At 37.6% G+C, this 16,010-nt stretch overlaps 1 long non-coding RNA gene across 3 annotated transcripts; it reads right to left on the bottom strand.

Annotated features, from left to right (window-relative positions):
* Positions 1-4,155: 4,155 nt before the first annotated feature.
* On the bottom strand, positions 4,156-8,412 carry LOC106949796 (uncharacterized). Of its 3 annotated transcripts, none has more exons than XR_001425460.1 (3): positions 8,186-8,412; positions 7,288-7,402; positions 4,156-4,421 (listed from the first exon to the last, which is right to left on the bottom strand). It is a non-coding gene; the product is annotated as an uncharacterized LOC106949796 (long non-coding RNA). The 3 variants fall into 3 exon arrangements; XR_001425459.1 differs by having other exon boundaries at positions 8,317-8,412; XR_001425461.1 differs by having other exon boundaries at positions 4,156-4,318; positions 8,317-8,412.
* Positions 8,413-16,010: the final 7,598 nt, after the last annotated feature.

Genomic DNA, 16,010 nt, shown 5'->3' with positions numbered 1-16,010 from the left:
GTCAGAGTCCAGTGATAGAGATCTTTAGGAGATGTGACCTTCCTCCCTTTGAATATTTTGTTCTTGTAACAAAAAGTTTCTTTTTGAGTAATGGCGTCTTCCTTTCTGAATGGCCTGTCAGTCAGTGTCAGGACTTATTTCAGCGTAACTCTTGAGTCAGGTTCAGCATATTCACGTTTTCTGCCTTTGTTTTGGGTTGATTTACACATTTTACACCAAAACACGTTAATATCTGGGACACAGAACGCGTCTCCTTCCTGAACAGTATAATCTTAGTGTCTTGTTCTCACTATGCTGGCATTCATTTGCCAACATAAATAAAATTAATAATCCCAACTGATGTGAATTATGGAAAGTTAGTGGAATTTAATATCAAACAGCAGGGAAATAAAGGTTAGGTGCTTTTTAGATGAAGATTTAGCTCACTGGTTAGGATTTAGATAATGTAAATCAGTTTTAAATGAAGTTTTAGAAAGAACACAGCATTATTATTTAATAAAAAAAGATAAATGCGTTTTATGTCAACAATAGTCTTATTTTAGTAAATGTGTTTCGCTGAACTACACTTGAAAATTAATTTTTTTTGTCACAAACCTATAAATTCCTATTACTGAAATCTTTATTTTCTTTGTAATAAATGGACAGAACCATTTTTGATAATTTTTGTCAAAGTTCCTGTGTGACCAGTCCAAACGCTGATAAACTCGCAGCAGCAAAACATAACATAGTGATCACATTTTTCCTCTTTTATATGGTACAAATATGTTTTTGCACAGAAAGTATTTATCCTGTGTGTTCCTGGAGGTCGTTCTTTTCAGCAGACTCTTTCTGACCTTCCTCATCTTTGGCCTCATACACCTGCTAACTGAATCGCTGCTCGCTGACTGCAGAGTTAATGGAGATCAGATGCCCTCTACACTTTTTCCTCCTCACCGGAGCTCATGTTCCTCATAAGGAGAAGCGTCGTAAGAAACTGTTCTAACATTTTAGACATTTGACTCTTCGGATTCTCGTTCATGTTGCCCTTCAGGTTGGAGTGTATGCAGACTTTTTTTTTAATAAAGGAAAATGTCTACTGTAGATTAATTTAGATTTCCAGCTCATATTTTGAAATTGAGGAGAGTCATTTTATGTTAAACTTAATGGTGAGATTGTTGCAGAAATTATTAATTTCTTTAAAATATGTGTAGATGTACACATGCTCCATGTTTTGGGTCAACAATTTCACTTTGAATCTCTAAATTTCTCTGAATGTAGCAGGAAAGAGCTGTGCTGGTTTTTGAAAGACAAGAAAAATAAAAAAAACGTTTATATATTTCATGGACAGTTTCTTGGACAGTTGTTCCCTCTGGTTAGGAATATGTGCAACTGGAACATTGTTTTTTTTTATTTCTTACATTTTTAAATCTGGATAGTTATTATGATGCATCAAATGGTAACAATGTAGTGTTTTTACAACTGGGAGGACCGAGGAGCATCACAAAAACTCAGATCATACCTAAACATGAAAGATACTTCATGGATGCAGAGCAGGACCAAAGAGAGAATGAAGAAGTTCAAATCATCTTAAATCATCAGGCCAGCATCATATCCCAGACTCCAACATCTCCATTCCCAGCTCCTCTGCCTTCACCCAGTGCTCACTGCAGAAATACACAGTAAGAAACAACCAATCACAGCCAGGAGGAGGGAGTCTTGCTGTTCACACACTCCCTCTTGCTCTCTGCAAAGCTACAGCTGGTCCACCACAATTGAGCCTGTCATGAATGCTAAGGCTAGTTAGCATAGCCGCCATTAACACATTGATTAGCATGTACACAAGCCTGATTGACAGCATTAAGACCTTAATCCTGGCTCTGATTGGTTGTTTTTGACCGGGAGCGGTGCACTTCTTCAGAGAGCAATAGTAGCATAGAGAGGAGGCAGAGGAGATCAATATTTTCACAGATCATCTGCCACAACATGGTGACCATTTTAGCTATCATGGAAATTTTTTTTTTGTAAACATCACATACTCTAGCTTTAAATTAAAGGTTGCATTTTGATATTTTTTTCTGTTAGAGATTATGCTGTAGCAATTAAAGATTAATTTATTTAAAGTCTTTTTAATAAGTCTTTACCAGGGCTGCAAATAATAGAGGAGAAGGCTTTATGTTCTGAAGTGAAACCGCTAGCTTAGAAACTGTGGACACAAAAGATAATCCTTCGCTTAACGTCTTAAAAGGTTTTAAATAAACGCGTTAAGACAGAATTAGAGGTAGAGGACTTTGTGAAGATTAATGCAATAAAAGCTTGTTTCTCCTTTTGGTTTAGCGCCCGCCCCTCGCAGCCCGACACACCAGCCCTTCCAGTTAAACGCTCTCCCAGCCTCGGCCCGCGCCTGCATTGCAGAGGCTGTCCGGACGCCGATTGATTTGTAGCCATTGAGGGAAAACTGATTTGTTACTGAGAGAACGGACATCAGCAATTGTCCTCAGATTTTTAAGTGAGAGGTAAGACTTCAGAAGAAAGAGGCAGAGACAGCAAGAGAGGGCAAGACGCAAGGTGAGGCATTTACAAAATGGAATACCTTCTCTTTGTAATTTTCTATGCAGCATAAAAAACAGCTTGTGCATCACGTCTGTTATCACCGCTCCTTTCCTTGTGGCATTTGAGAAACGACTCTGCAAAAAAAGAGGACCCCCTGTGAATTTTAAGTAGCTGGGAGTAATACACAACCATCATGTTTTTTGGGGTTTGCGTTATTTTTCTATCAAAGCTCAAGTTCCCGTGTTGCATTGTAAACAAGAACAAAGATAAAGCAAAGCGATTGTGAGGGCTTCTGTTCAGCTGCTGGAGCCGTGTAAAGCTACCGAATGCAATCAGCGGTAAAAGCTTTATTTTCAAGGTAATGAACCCTCCTCAGGGTATGTGTGATTTATGCTCCCTATTCAAACCACTCTGAATCACCCAGAACTGCCTCTGATTCAGTTATGACCTTAGAATACCTCTATGCTCAACCTCCTACAAACAGAACAAAGATATTCTTTTGCTGCAACAGAAGCCAGCTCATATGTTTTTGTTTTCTGTCAAATATGATCTAATTAGTTAATGAAATTGAGATTTTGTGTTCATGTCTTTTACTTCTGTACTGCTAAATGAAATCCATTGCAACCAATGTTCCACTTTTTATCCTTTTTCTTCCACTACTTTTTGTAACTCAATTTAAAATAGTTTTCTGATGAATATGACAACATAAACGATAAGAGATTCAGATTGCTGATGAGAATCAGGAATATTAGTTATGAGCGAAATTGCAAACCTGAAAAAGAAGACGGCACAAAAAGTCATCCTTATTACAACTAAGAGGAGAAAAAAATATTATATAAAGAAGTAAACAGAACCTAGACCTTAAAGAAAAAAAAATACATACATTAAAATACACAGAGAACAGAAATCTTAAAATTGAGGAAGCAACGGAATATGGAATACCAAGAGTGACAAATTCAAAAATGGAAAACTGAAGACTCTGGATCATATCATATGGCATGAATACTTTTGCAAAGCGTCTTATTTCATGCTTCAGCTGAGAAAGAAACATTCTTACAGTCATAAATCCAGTGAGCTTTGTGACCCCAGCAGGGATGTGTTTAGAGAGCAAACCGTCCCTGTTGGTTTTTATCGGATGAGCACAAAAAGGTTGCTGGATAAACGGAACTTATTAATTATTAGCATCATAACAATGACACAAAACATGAATGTCCTTTGAAAAAATCTTAAATAAAGAACTGGATCACTGTGCCAAACAAGCAACATGTTAGCACTCTACGACTTCATGGACTAAACTGTGAAAGGGATTTCAGAAGGCATTTAATGTGGAGTTACGAAGGTTTCCTCAAATTAAAAATAACTCATTTTATCTTCCTAAAGTATGCAATATCTAAACTGCTACTTTAATTAACTCTGACTCATTTAGAAAAATGTGATATGTCCAGTTGCACACTAAAATTTCATTATTGAAAAAAAATAATAAACTGGTTGTGTTTCCATCGGCAATAACATGCACTGTGTGACTTTCTGATCACCTGTAGAAGTTGAGTTGTAAACAACAACATAACATAAAGCTACTATAAACACAAGATTGATCAAAAAAGACATTTTTATACTTGCCTTTTAGGTGGGTAGGGTGTGTGCCTGACAGAAAATGTGCCACTTTCAATAGCTTGCATCACCAACCATAGAGCCGTAAACTGTCAATGGAGTCCTTGATGAAAACTGATGTTCATACCATGTCTGGAGAGTGATGGCTCCGCTTGAAAACAAGGAAACAGCCGAGTTCCTGGAAGTTGGTCAGACATGTGTGTGTGCTGTGATGTATATCAACCAAAGCATCAAAAGCCGTTAGATATTGCAACATCAATATTCCTGCAGGTTTCAGGTGTCTGCAGGTGGACATAGAAAGGACTGGTTGTCTCCTGTGGACCTCATAATCCTGTCGGCATGTTACAGATGAAAACTATGTTATTAATTTATGGTGCTCGCTTAGAAAGTCAGCTGATGATAAAAGGGTTTTAAACATCAACAAAATCTCAGTCAAATATTGCCGTTTTTTAAACAGAGTTACAGAAGCAGGGTTGGATTAAAGCTGTAAAGAGGCCCCTGGGTACTCAACCTGCATAAAACCTTAAAGTATCAGATATGAAATGTAATATGGCTAAAGCAAAGGTAAAATGTCATTTTCTTTTTCACACTAATAATCATTCCCTAATGTGCTGGTGGTCATTTTAGAGCTGAAACAAAGCTAACATGCTGTTGCAGTGTCTTGTACTTTTTGCCCATGATCATGTTTTGGATATTTTTCGTTTTGTTGCACATAAAACAATAAATATTTACTGTTATTAGGACTAGTGGGCTTTTTAACCAATACAAATACGTTGATCTAAACCAGTAAACTTTTTATTTTTATGTTTGTTGTCTAAAACAAAACAACAGGTTTTACTTTCAGTAATGTGCTCCTTTGACCTTACATTGTTTGTTCACTAATAATCACTAACAAAACTCTTTTTAGATTAGATGACCTTTAAACTGAGTTAGTTTTAGTGGCATCAGAGTAAAACTATCTGAAACAGCACAAACTTTTAGATTTTCTAAAATGCATGTCTAATTTTCCTTCCAGTTTATAATAGTCTGCTACTTTGTGTTGGTTTATCACAAAAAAAATCTCAATATAATACATAGAACTTTGTGGCTTTAATGTCACAAACTGAAGAAAAGTTTCAGTTGTCTGAATACTTTAATCAGGCACTTTGTCTCCTTTCCATCTTTAGGGCCCCAACAGTCTGCTCTCAGAATGATAAAACATTTAAAAAGCGTAATTATTCATCCCTCTATTATTTCCAAACGTCTCTGTTAAAATTAGATTCTTCCAGACTGCGGACGCTTCATGTTTTACCTCAGGAGGGCGGATACTGTCAAAGCAATGAGACATGAGCAGAGAAATATTCAATCCGAGGTTTTAGATGACTACTAGTCAGCCTTAAGTGGAGAAAAATGAAACATGACTTTGCAGGCTGGGAGCGATTACAGAATGTAAGCTATTTTTTTCTTGGTGTGCTCCTTTTACGTGAGACGAAAGCTCATATACAATAATATCTTACTTTACACATGAAGCATCCATTTATACTGTGTTGATTGTTAGAAATTGCATTGTTTGAGTTTGCCTCCAAGTTTATATGGTGAAAAGTCTTACTGGGTTCTTACAGTGATGTCAGAATCCAAGTAAAGTGAAAAGTTGAAGTTATATCGTAAGACAGGGCCGATATAGGAATGCAAACCCGGGTTTATCCAATCACTGGCTTGCAGCTTTTCCAGTCAAGTTCCTGAGTAAACACAAGCAAACTCTTTCAGCCTCTGTTTGTGTTCCTTCCTCAGGCATTATATGCGTCAAACCTGCTGAAAAAGTGTGAAGAATGTTATTCGTGGCTGTGGGCAGCTCCAGGTTTGACACTAACTCGAAGACATTGCAGAGCGGCGCTCAGACATCAGCTGCAGCTCTGTCAGCGGGAAACGGGAAAGAAAAATGGAAAAGCAGCGAGAGTCAGTCGCCAATTACAGGATTCTGACTCACAGCTGAGCCATTAATCAAAACTTTGAGCTCTGCCAGAGCTCAGCATCAGAGCCCAGAGCAACAGGCCTCGCTACAGATAGATGGATCCTCCGTAAAGATGAAAAGGTAGATATTTCGTGGAGAGGTAGAGAGATGTATGGACAGACTGAGAGTAATGCAGCTGATGAGCAGCCATGACAGATTTGAGAAACTGGCCTCTTCCTCCTAATTAATGTCAAATATCCAGCTTGGCTCCATCTGCGGCCGCGGGCAGCCACTGTGCTAGCTTCAAAATTCCCAGCCACCATCAAAATCCTGGTGACAAATCCTTCATCAACCGCACACCCTTCCAACTGCAGAATGCTTTTCACTCCGTCGCTTATTGTTGATCCTCGTTTAGGACAGTCCTTCATATTCCAATGAGACAAGAAACAAAGCATGCACCTATAACTTTTATTCAGTCTTTTTAGTTTGCTTGGAGGAAATTGAACTGAAAATTTAACCAACCCAAACTTGTGAAACAAAACGAATCCTGACATGACGTGACATTAAATGTTTGAGTTAGAGCTTTCTGCAGCTGTGTTTCCACTTACAATATGATGGCACAAATTGAAATTATAAAAATAAGTTTGCTTAATGGAAACATGACAATTTAAAGGAAGCCTCAAGTGCTTTGACAAAACATGTTTGCACAAAGATGAGGTTGTTTTCTTGCTGCATCAAAATTTGTGTATTTTGTAACACTTTTTTCACAGCACGAGTCATAACAACTGGATGTTGTTACTGTCTGGAAAAGACGAAGAAGATGACAGGAAGTGGTGGGTGGATGATGGCGTGGCATGTTTTTTAATTACTTATTGTGTAAACAAAGTTATTCACATGTTTTTAAAATTATGGTTCTTATTTAATAGAAGCACCGCAATTGTGAAATTGTGCTTTTTGTTGGAATATCATTTGTGACGGAAACACAGCTTGTGATTTACCTGACAAATTTTAAAACAGCAACATTTTTAAATGCAGTGTAACACAAAACATTTAACATCATCCTTCATCATGACTCCTGATTAAAATCATTGTTTTGTCTTAGGAAGGCATGTTGCGTTACAACCACCACCATCTAAGGTTGAAGTACCAGAGTTCATGGAAATGATGAATTAATCAGCTATCCTGCGGACAGCCTTCTTTACTACTTTATAAATTACCTCTGATGGAAGATTAAAGCCTTTTTTATCACTCTGCAGGTCCAGGAGCTCCAGTAACCTCCCTTTCCAAAGTCAAAACCTGAACACGCAGCTCTGACCCATTAGAATTCAGAATCTGTTGGGGAACACATGAGAATGTTAATCATGTAACTGTGGAGAGTCTGGGATAATTAAGCATGTAGTAAGGTGGAGAGCTCCGTCCAAATTATTTAAGATGCAGGATGTCCTTCCTCTCCTTCATCTCCTTTTCTTTCTGCATTCGTGTTCTCCCTCTCATGGAAACACTGGCTGCTTTTACTCACTCAGATAACTGCACAGCTTATTCATTAATTAAAGCAACTGCATTACATTTTCTGCTAAAATCTGCAACTGAAACATCACAGTCACAAGAGAAGAGCATGGTAGTGTTGGAAATATAACCCTCCCTGCATGTCTATTAGGTTTTTGAGACACAACAGTGGTTAGAAATTACAAATAATTCAGAACCTTAATTGTTTCACATTTCATCTGAGGTTGTTTGTTTCTGTATTGGTCTGTGATGGACTGACAACCTGTCCACTGTGTACTCTGACTCATAGCTAATGACAGATGGAGGTAGGCACCAGCTCCCCGCAACCCTGGATGGACAAGCAGGTTCAGAAAATTTATACTATTTTATTTTCTTTTATTGTAAAGTTTCCATTACTGTTCAGTCTTTTTTGTTATATAATAAATAAGGATGGTGTTCCTCGAGTTTATTATTCATTCAGTAAGCTTCACCTTATTCAGACGTCATGTAAAATGCCTTACAGATAACAATGTGACCAGTGTAAACCAAGTATAAAGCTTACTCACATAAAATGCCTGTTTTATCACAAATACATGGACAGTCAAATTAACGTAGGCACCTTGAACGCACCTCATTGCTTGCTGTTAGCAAACGGGTGAAATGCGATCAACTTTATAGCTGCTTCGCACTTCTTAAGGAACCGGTCAGAAACTGGACTTAACTTCACCATAATACTTGATATTAGTCCTTTAAAAACTTACGTCCAATGTGAAGGAGGCGATGAGATGAAGAAAACTGGCGGTAAGCAAACTGCTTACTTGCTTGTGTCACATTGAAAATTGTCCGTATTGAACATTACTTCCGCTCCACTGAGTTCTGAGCCAAATGCGTTAACTTAAGGAACATTGCAAAAATAATTTAAAATCATATTATTTATGTTTTTGCTGTCAACCAGATACTAAATAAGGTAGAAACTGGTACTTTAAAATAGCTGACCACGAGATGGTGGAAAAGTGCTTCCAACATAATCCTTTGTGTGCCTATTAAATATGCATCAACTTAACTTGGTGGGATACATTCACCACTTTGGTTGCAATTGGAAAGGAAATGGGTTAAGGTGAATTCATGACAATACAAGGGGCTAATCCATCACACATGACAGCAGTAGAAAAAATGTGTTTCTTGGATAATTATCATCTTGGATAATTGCAAACAAGTAAAAAAGATGGATCTAAAATTTATTTTGTTGCCTAATTAAAAAAGTCAGATGACCATTTCCATAAAACCAAGCCAGAACAGTTAATACTGACATTAAATTACACTGTGCAAGTTTATTTAGATATCATTTCTTTGGTGTCTACAAAAATGAGACATTAACTCTGAAAATGAGCTATACAGTCCTGTGATTATTATCTGAACTCCCTCTCAGATAAATAGCTCACTGTTGAATGTTTTTCTGTCATGTTTGAATCCAGCTGTGCTGCTTTAATAAGCCTCTTCCATTACCCCTTGAAAAAAGACTGGGAGAACTAAATATCTCAAAAGTTATTAAGCATTAATCCATTTGTTCCATGGTAATCTCTGTGAAATTGAATTCTTTTGAAAACTGACAAATATTGTTGCTTAGATTTCAAATGTTTTCTAGCCTGAGGTAGAAACATCTCACATGCCAGATAGCTTGTATTTGCTATTACATCTTTGTTTGCTTTATTAAATGTGATATAGAAAAAACATATTTTTGTAGAAGTGTGAAGTAATTTCAAGCTGCACATCGGATGTTGCACACAATTACTGGCTGGAATAGTGACATCTGGTTGGCAAGCAGTCATTAGCTGGTGTTGGGGCAGAGCTGCATTGATTCGATGAGTCTTTATTGGTCCCTAAGGGCAAAGCAGGTTTGCTAAAGCAGCAAGAAGATATGCTCAATAAAAAAAATATAAAAATAGTGCAGAGAAACGCGACATATGACAGACAAAAACCTATACCAGAACAATCCTTCAGGTTCCAGTGGATTTCAGCTGATTGCTATAAAAGATCAGCGTTGGTTTGCTGAAATGGCCAGTGGAATCACTTAAACTTTGAACTTCTGCTTGAGACTACGGATAATTTAGTTTCATGGGTTCTGGGATTGCTCAGACTTCTCTCAAATATAATTTTCCTGTGTGGATAACTGACTGAAATGGGCTGGTGCTTACTGGAAAAAATCGAATAGTTGTCTTCCCCAGGTAATACTAACATTGCTCAGAAAGGCCTAAAGACTGGTAATAAACCTGGAGCAACATAAATTGGAATTTTCCTTGCGACTAGAAACAAATCAAGCTATAAGCTTTGGGAAAATGGTTCCAGATTTTTCCTGGAAATACGAGGCTCTCATGTGAGGTATTGTTCTATCTGTTAAAGCCACATAAAATCTTTTACACCCACTCATAGCTGCTCTTGTCTAGCAGCTATGCTGCATCCAAAAGTGAAGATGTTTTTGAAAATGTGATGCACCAAACAGATCCTGCAAGATAAGCAGAAATCTTAGATACTGAAGGGAAATACTATACTGCAAAGAAAAAAAAACATTTTTTTTTTCCTGTTTCCAGTGAGAGTGATGGGTTTAATTAAAGTATCAACATTTACCCTGGTAAATTCATTATCTTCTTCTCTGCTTTTATGACCCTGTTGTTGCAGACTCATTTCCATTTCCTCTCCACCAAAGGAAAAATTTAGAACAATTCAGCAGGGAGACGTGTTTCTGTTTTAAATGTGATGTCTGCATCTTCAGTAGCCAGCTGATGGACATTTCTTAAATCTTTTATTCACACTCAGGGCTGAAAAGTCGTTTTAAACTGAGAGAGATAGTCAGCATTAATTACATATCTTTGATGTCTATTTGCCCCATTAAAATGCCAAATTTCACATTAAAAAGCAAAGCCTCATCAGACTGAACTGTACTCATTGCTTTTCCACACTTATCTAATATGCATCTAAAAATGAAAGCAGTTTTTTTTTTACTTCTAACTCCCTTAATGGCCTCAATTTGGACATGTGGGCCAAGACTAAAATGGGTTTTTCACGTCTTTGAACAATTTTAGAAAATCTTCACATTGATTCCTTTATGAGAAAAATCTTTTTTCAGCTATTACACCTTGATTAATTTCTTTGGTCTGACTCCATAGCTTTTTGCTACATTGTTCAGTCACAATTTCTTATTGTTTATCAAAACCGTTGATATAGGAGGTTGATGTAAGGCAGGGGTGTCAANGGTGTGAACCTCCTTTATTACTCTTGAAAGAAGTTTTTATAAAAAGCCTGTAGCTGTTCAAAAAAAAAAAAAAAAAAAAAATGAATGTCAGGGAAATCAAAGAGTTGTTTCTGTGGTGTTATGACAGTGTGCCTGCATATCCGTGTGTATGTGTGCATGCTTGTAGCAAGATTTTTCAGATGTTTCCAAGTTCTTGACAGACTTTTTTTCTTTGATCTTGTAAGAGTGGACCAAATATAATCTATTTCTTTTTTTTTTTTCCCTCTCAAAGAGACCGAAGCGCTTTCAGCCTGAGCAGTGAGTGACCAAGTCAGAAACATCTCAACATCTCGATGGATGCAACACCACACACACACACACACACACGCACACACACACACACACACACACACACACACACACACACACACACACACACACACACACACACACACACACACGTTTTACTAATGAGAGTAAAACATCTGTAGCTTTTACTTTGTTGAACAAATGTATTTATTTTAATCTGTTATATGGTTCCCCCTCGCCCAAAAAATATGTATGTATGTATGCATGCATGCAAAAAAGCAGCTCTATCCAGTACAAAAACATGTCTAATACATACCTGAGACTTCGTAATCAGCCAGAGTGCTGAGGGGATCTTAAATGTGTTTTGTTCTGCTCCCTTTGCGCCTGCGATCCACTAATTAGCCATGCTTTGTTAGTGTGATGGGTGAATGGCTAATTGCATTGTGAGGCCTCCGTGTGTACATGCAATAATGACTTAACGCTCTAATAAGATTGAGATACAGGCAGCTGGATCACAGGCTCCCCAAACACTGATCAGAGGTCAGTGCTATGCTTTTTCTCTAATGATAATCATAGGAGTGTGTGGGAGATAAGCTGATCTTTGAATCTCCCAAAAGGGATTTAGATCACTTTCATTAGGATCCAGCACAACTCATAGAGGGAAACGTAGATAAATATGGTGGTTTATTTTATTTTATTTTTTTAATGTGATTTTTCTGAGTACAGTGCCCTCATTCTCTAGTAGAGATGAAATAAAAATTTTAAATAAATTAACCTTTTCCAACAACGATAACCCAAACTGGAAGACTTAGAAATATAAAGCTTTTAATTTAGGTACCTTTATTTTGTGAGGAGGGAAACTATCATATTAAGAAGTATTTGTTTAAATCATTTCTTATGCTCTCATGTTTACAGCACTTCACAGGTTCTCTTAAGGCTGGAGACTGAAATGGTCGAAAAGGAAGGTTGATAAAATGTCTAGTGAATAAATGCTGCCTTGATTTGGACACGTGATCTTAACAATTCTCCTGTTTGAAAATCCAACGATGAGCCGTTTTCAGCTCAGTCTTTGATGCCATGAACTCTGACAAATTTCTCAGAACCTTTATAAAAGAAACAAGCCCACAGTATCATTGCATGAGGCGTGTATAAGATGTTTCTCCACATGTTCCTCATTTGTTTCACCAGTCTGTCCTGCAACAAAGCAGCCACGCGGCATGACGTCGTCGTTCCTACACTTAAAAGTTGGAATAGTCTGCTCAGGCTTGCAATGGGTATCATAACCAAACACTTGCATTTTTGTGTCATCAGACTACAGAGTGTAAGTCTTTGTCCCTGATTGTGTCTGCAAATTGTACAGTAATCTGGCTTTTTATCTTACTTTTCAAGTCTTCCTCCTGTCTGAGTAGCCTTTCAGTCATGTCGAACATCGCTGCAAAAACACAATCTTACCAAGTAGCATAGGTTTAGTTTCAATGCAACATTTCCGACTCTTGATGTAAGACAAAACATCAGGAACATATAGGAGCTTCTTTTAAGTCAGTAATTTCTTAATATTTTTTATATGCTAAAATATTTGCACTAGAAACTAGACAAAACTACTTGCTAAGATTTTGTATTTTTGCTGTGCGTGACTTGTTTCATTGTGTTCTCTTACCTGCTTGAGCTAGCATCTCTAAAATGTATTTTAATTTTGATCTGGGATGTCGCATCCCAAAACTTTTTCGTCTGGGATATAAAACCGTCTCTTTATTGAATGCTGTTACGGCTGGGCTTTTCCCTAGTGTTTGTACTACTGCAAAATGGTTTGAACAAATGGAAATGGAGTTTTCTGGCATCTGAAAACCAGACTTATGTCACTCCACAATATTCCAGAATTCCATCTGATCATTTTGTTCTCCAACTTTCCTCCTTGCTACTGCATCCTCAAGTACTCATTTCACTTCCAATGAATCTTCCTCTTTCTCCCTCCCTCTCTCTGACAGACACACACACGCGTGCATAGCATATGCATTAAAGCAGATACAGTATGAAGTCACACACTCTTGTGACTGGTGTGTGCTGCATTCCTGCTGAGGTGCAGCAGATTGATTCTGTAGTGATCTGCCGCCGGTTCCCTGGGGATTTGTAACGCATGCCTGCAGCACGGGGCTTAACACCCTCTCTCTCTCTCTCTCTCTCTCTCTCTCTCTCTCTCCATCTTTGTCTCTAATTTTATCTCGACGGATTGTCTCTTGCTATGCGGTGCTGTGGCTTCGTCCTCCTGCACCTCTGCACCTTCCATCTGTTCCAGGAATCTGCCGCACGCACCCTTCATGTTTCAAGTTATAGTTGTGTTCTTCTGTATCATGTTTTACTGTTCTGTTTTTGCTAGAGCTTGCTCCTTGCAGTCTCAGAGGCGCAAGTTTTTCCACTGTATTCTGTTGATTTATTCTCTACCGTGTCTTCCATTGGTTCCCTTTGGCAAACTGCACGTGATGAATGTAGGCATTTCTCCACATACAAATGTTTATCTTTCTGAAATGTTTCCAAATTCTATATAACTGACTTCTATATTGACTCACACTTCACTTTCATGCACTCAGCACATGTGAAAATCACGTTCTGTTTCATTGTCATCACGTGTGCAGGGCCGCGGGCGTCTACAGCTCATCAGCTTGATCTCCGGAGTTGGGGGGGAAAAAAACATCCAAGCATCCTTTCATCTCATTCTTTTTATAAGCTACATATCCAGTCTCTTGTTTCTTCTATTTTCACACGAGCCTCACTGGGCCCCAGCCAAAGATAAATGACCGAATGGAGGCACAGCTGATGCCACCGAATTCACTTGTGTGTGAGGAGCAAACATTTCAAATGTGTGTGTGTGTGTGTGTGTGTGGATGTTATTTTTCAATTCGTATTCTGGTATCTAGAACCTTGTTCAGTCCAAATTCACAGTTCAGATGGGGGTTTGAGAAGAAAGAAAGGGAAGAAATACATAAGCAGTGATCCAGGATTACTTTCTACATTAGCTTAAAACCTCTGGCTAAATGGCTCCTTTCAGCACATAGCAGCTCTGAGCCAGGAGTCTTTTCCATCAGGAAGGAAAAACGAGGGTACACATTGTGAATGGCGGCAATAGCTTCATGTATGACAACATTCGTGCTAAGCAGCATCAGCGAGCAGGAAAACTGAAAGTCTTTCGACCATGGTTATGATGTACTACACAAAGAAACATTTTCTTACGTATTTTGACAGTAACTGTAGCCTTAAATGTCTGTCACATAATGCCTGATGTGACTTTTATGCTGGCGCTGTCAGGATTGTTGATTTCTCTAGATACTGTAGCCAGATGTTGCATTTTGTTAACTCCATAAAGCCTTGATAACTGAAAACCCAGTTTGCACATCCTCTGTTTTGAAATCTCATTTGACAGATATTAAAATACATTTGAGTTTCCTCCGTTACCACCACATCTAGGCCAATATAATTATTTATGATTCTCCCTTGTTTGTCTTGTGGTGTGTGTCTGTGTGTGTGTGTGTGTGTGTGTGTGTGCCACCTGCCCAACGGGAATTCATCCTAGAAAACTGGGATGAAGATTAAGATATCCACAGACTTTACCTTGTTCTCCTCTCGCCTCATTATCCAATCGCCCCCGTTATCCTGAATTCCCCTGCTCTCTCGCTTTCATCCTTCCCCTCAAGCGCAGTTTGTTCACAACATCCTCTTCCTTCCTGCAGCAGACGCTTTAGCAGCCCACAGTTGATGCTTTAAGATTTCTTTAGTGTGATGCTGACTGTGATATGTTTCTTTGTGCATGGCTGGTGTATTTATATAAGCAAACTTCTGGATTGGCTGTGAATTCAAACGCACCGTTTATATCGACAGAATCTGACCAAATGTTAGTAACGGAAAGAAATCGTCCATTTTCATGTTGATAAAGGCCAGCATCACAATTTCCTTCTCTGGTCCAGGTTTTAATAACAGCTTTATTTTTTTTATGGGCATTTGAGCCAAAAATGTGAGTTTGTGTTTTCTATGACTCATTAAACATGATGCATTCTTTTGTTTTTTTTTTTTTTTTTTTTTTTTGGCAAGCCAAATAAGCTTTAACTTAACATCTAAAACAATTAGTTTGGTCACATTGTGACTCAATTAACCTACACAAAATGCAGATTCTTTAATTTTTTTATTTTGACTGTAAAAGTTCAGAAATATGTTGTGTTTGACACCTAATCTAGAAATTACACACAAAAACTAATTCAAGATTTTAATTAGTTGTTCAATCTATAACTTTTTATGGTTAGTTTTTCTTTTTTTATATTACAACTTGTGATAGAGAATGAAATAAAAGATGGCAAAAATAACATTTTGGGGTGAAAACATCTACTTATTAAAAATAAAAGAAATACAAATGTATGATTCATGAGATTGTAGTTCTATCCTATAAAATATGACAGTTTATGACTCCATGATCATGCTAAAGAACTAGAAGTGGCTATTGACTTTTAGTCTATTCTTATTTTTTATTTTTGTATTGAAGTCAAGAAAAAAATGCATTAACTTTAACAGTAGCTTATAAAAATGACTTGAAAGGTATCAGCTATCAAGACAAGTCCAGATTCTCTAAATTGGGGTTGAAAACTAATGCTATTAAAAAAAAGTTCTGCACAACAGCAAATTCAATATCATATCAAATAAAGTTGTGTAGAAAACGTTCAAAACTGGAAAGGTATAAATTGTCTGAATGTTACATCTGTTCATGTTTTTATTTCGATTTCTGATTTTCCTTTTTTTTTTTTAAACCACAGCTTCTCCTTGTTTCCTACTGTCTCTTGTTCTGTTTTCCCCAGTTTCCCTCCTGCTGAATATTCTCAATCAGCTCACCTGTTTCCCTTCACCTCTCACTACTCTTTCTCAGCCAGTCCTCAGATC

Source organism: Poecilia latipinna, unplaced genomic scaffold (genome assembly GCF_001443285.1).
Source record: "Poecilia latipinna isolate Pla-1442-1.1 unplaced genomic scaffold, P_latipinna-1.0 Scaffold364, whole genome shotgun sequence".
Lineage (NCBI taxonomy): Eukaryota > Metazoa > Chordata > Actinopteri > Cyprinodontiformes > Poeciliidae > Poecilia > Poecilia latipinna.
This window is presented reverse-complemented; position numbering and strand designations above follow the sequence as displayed.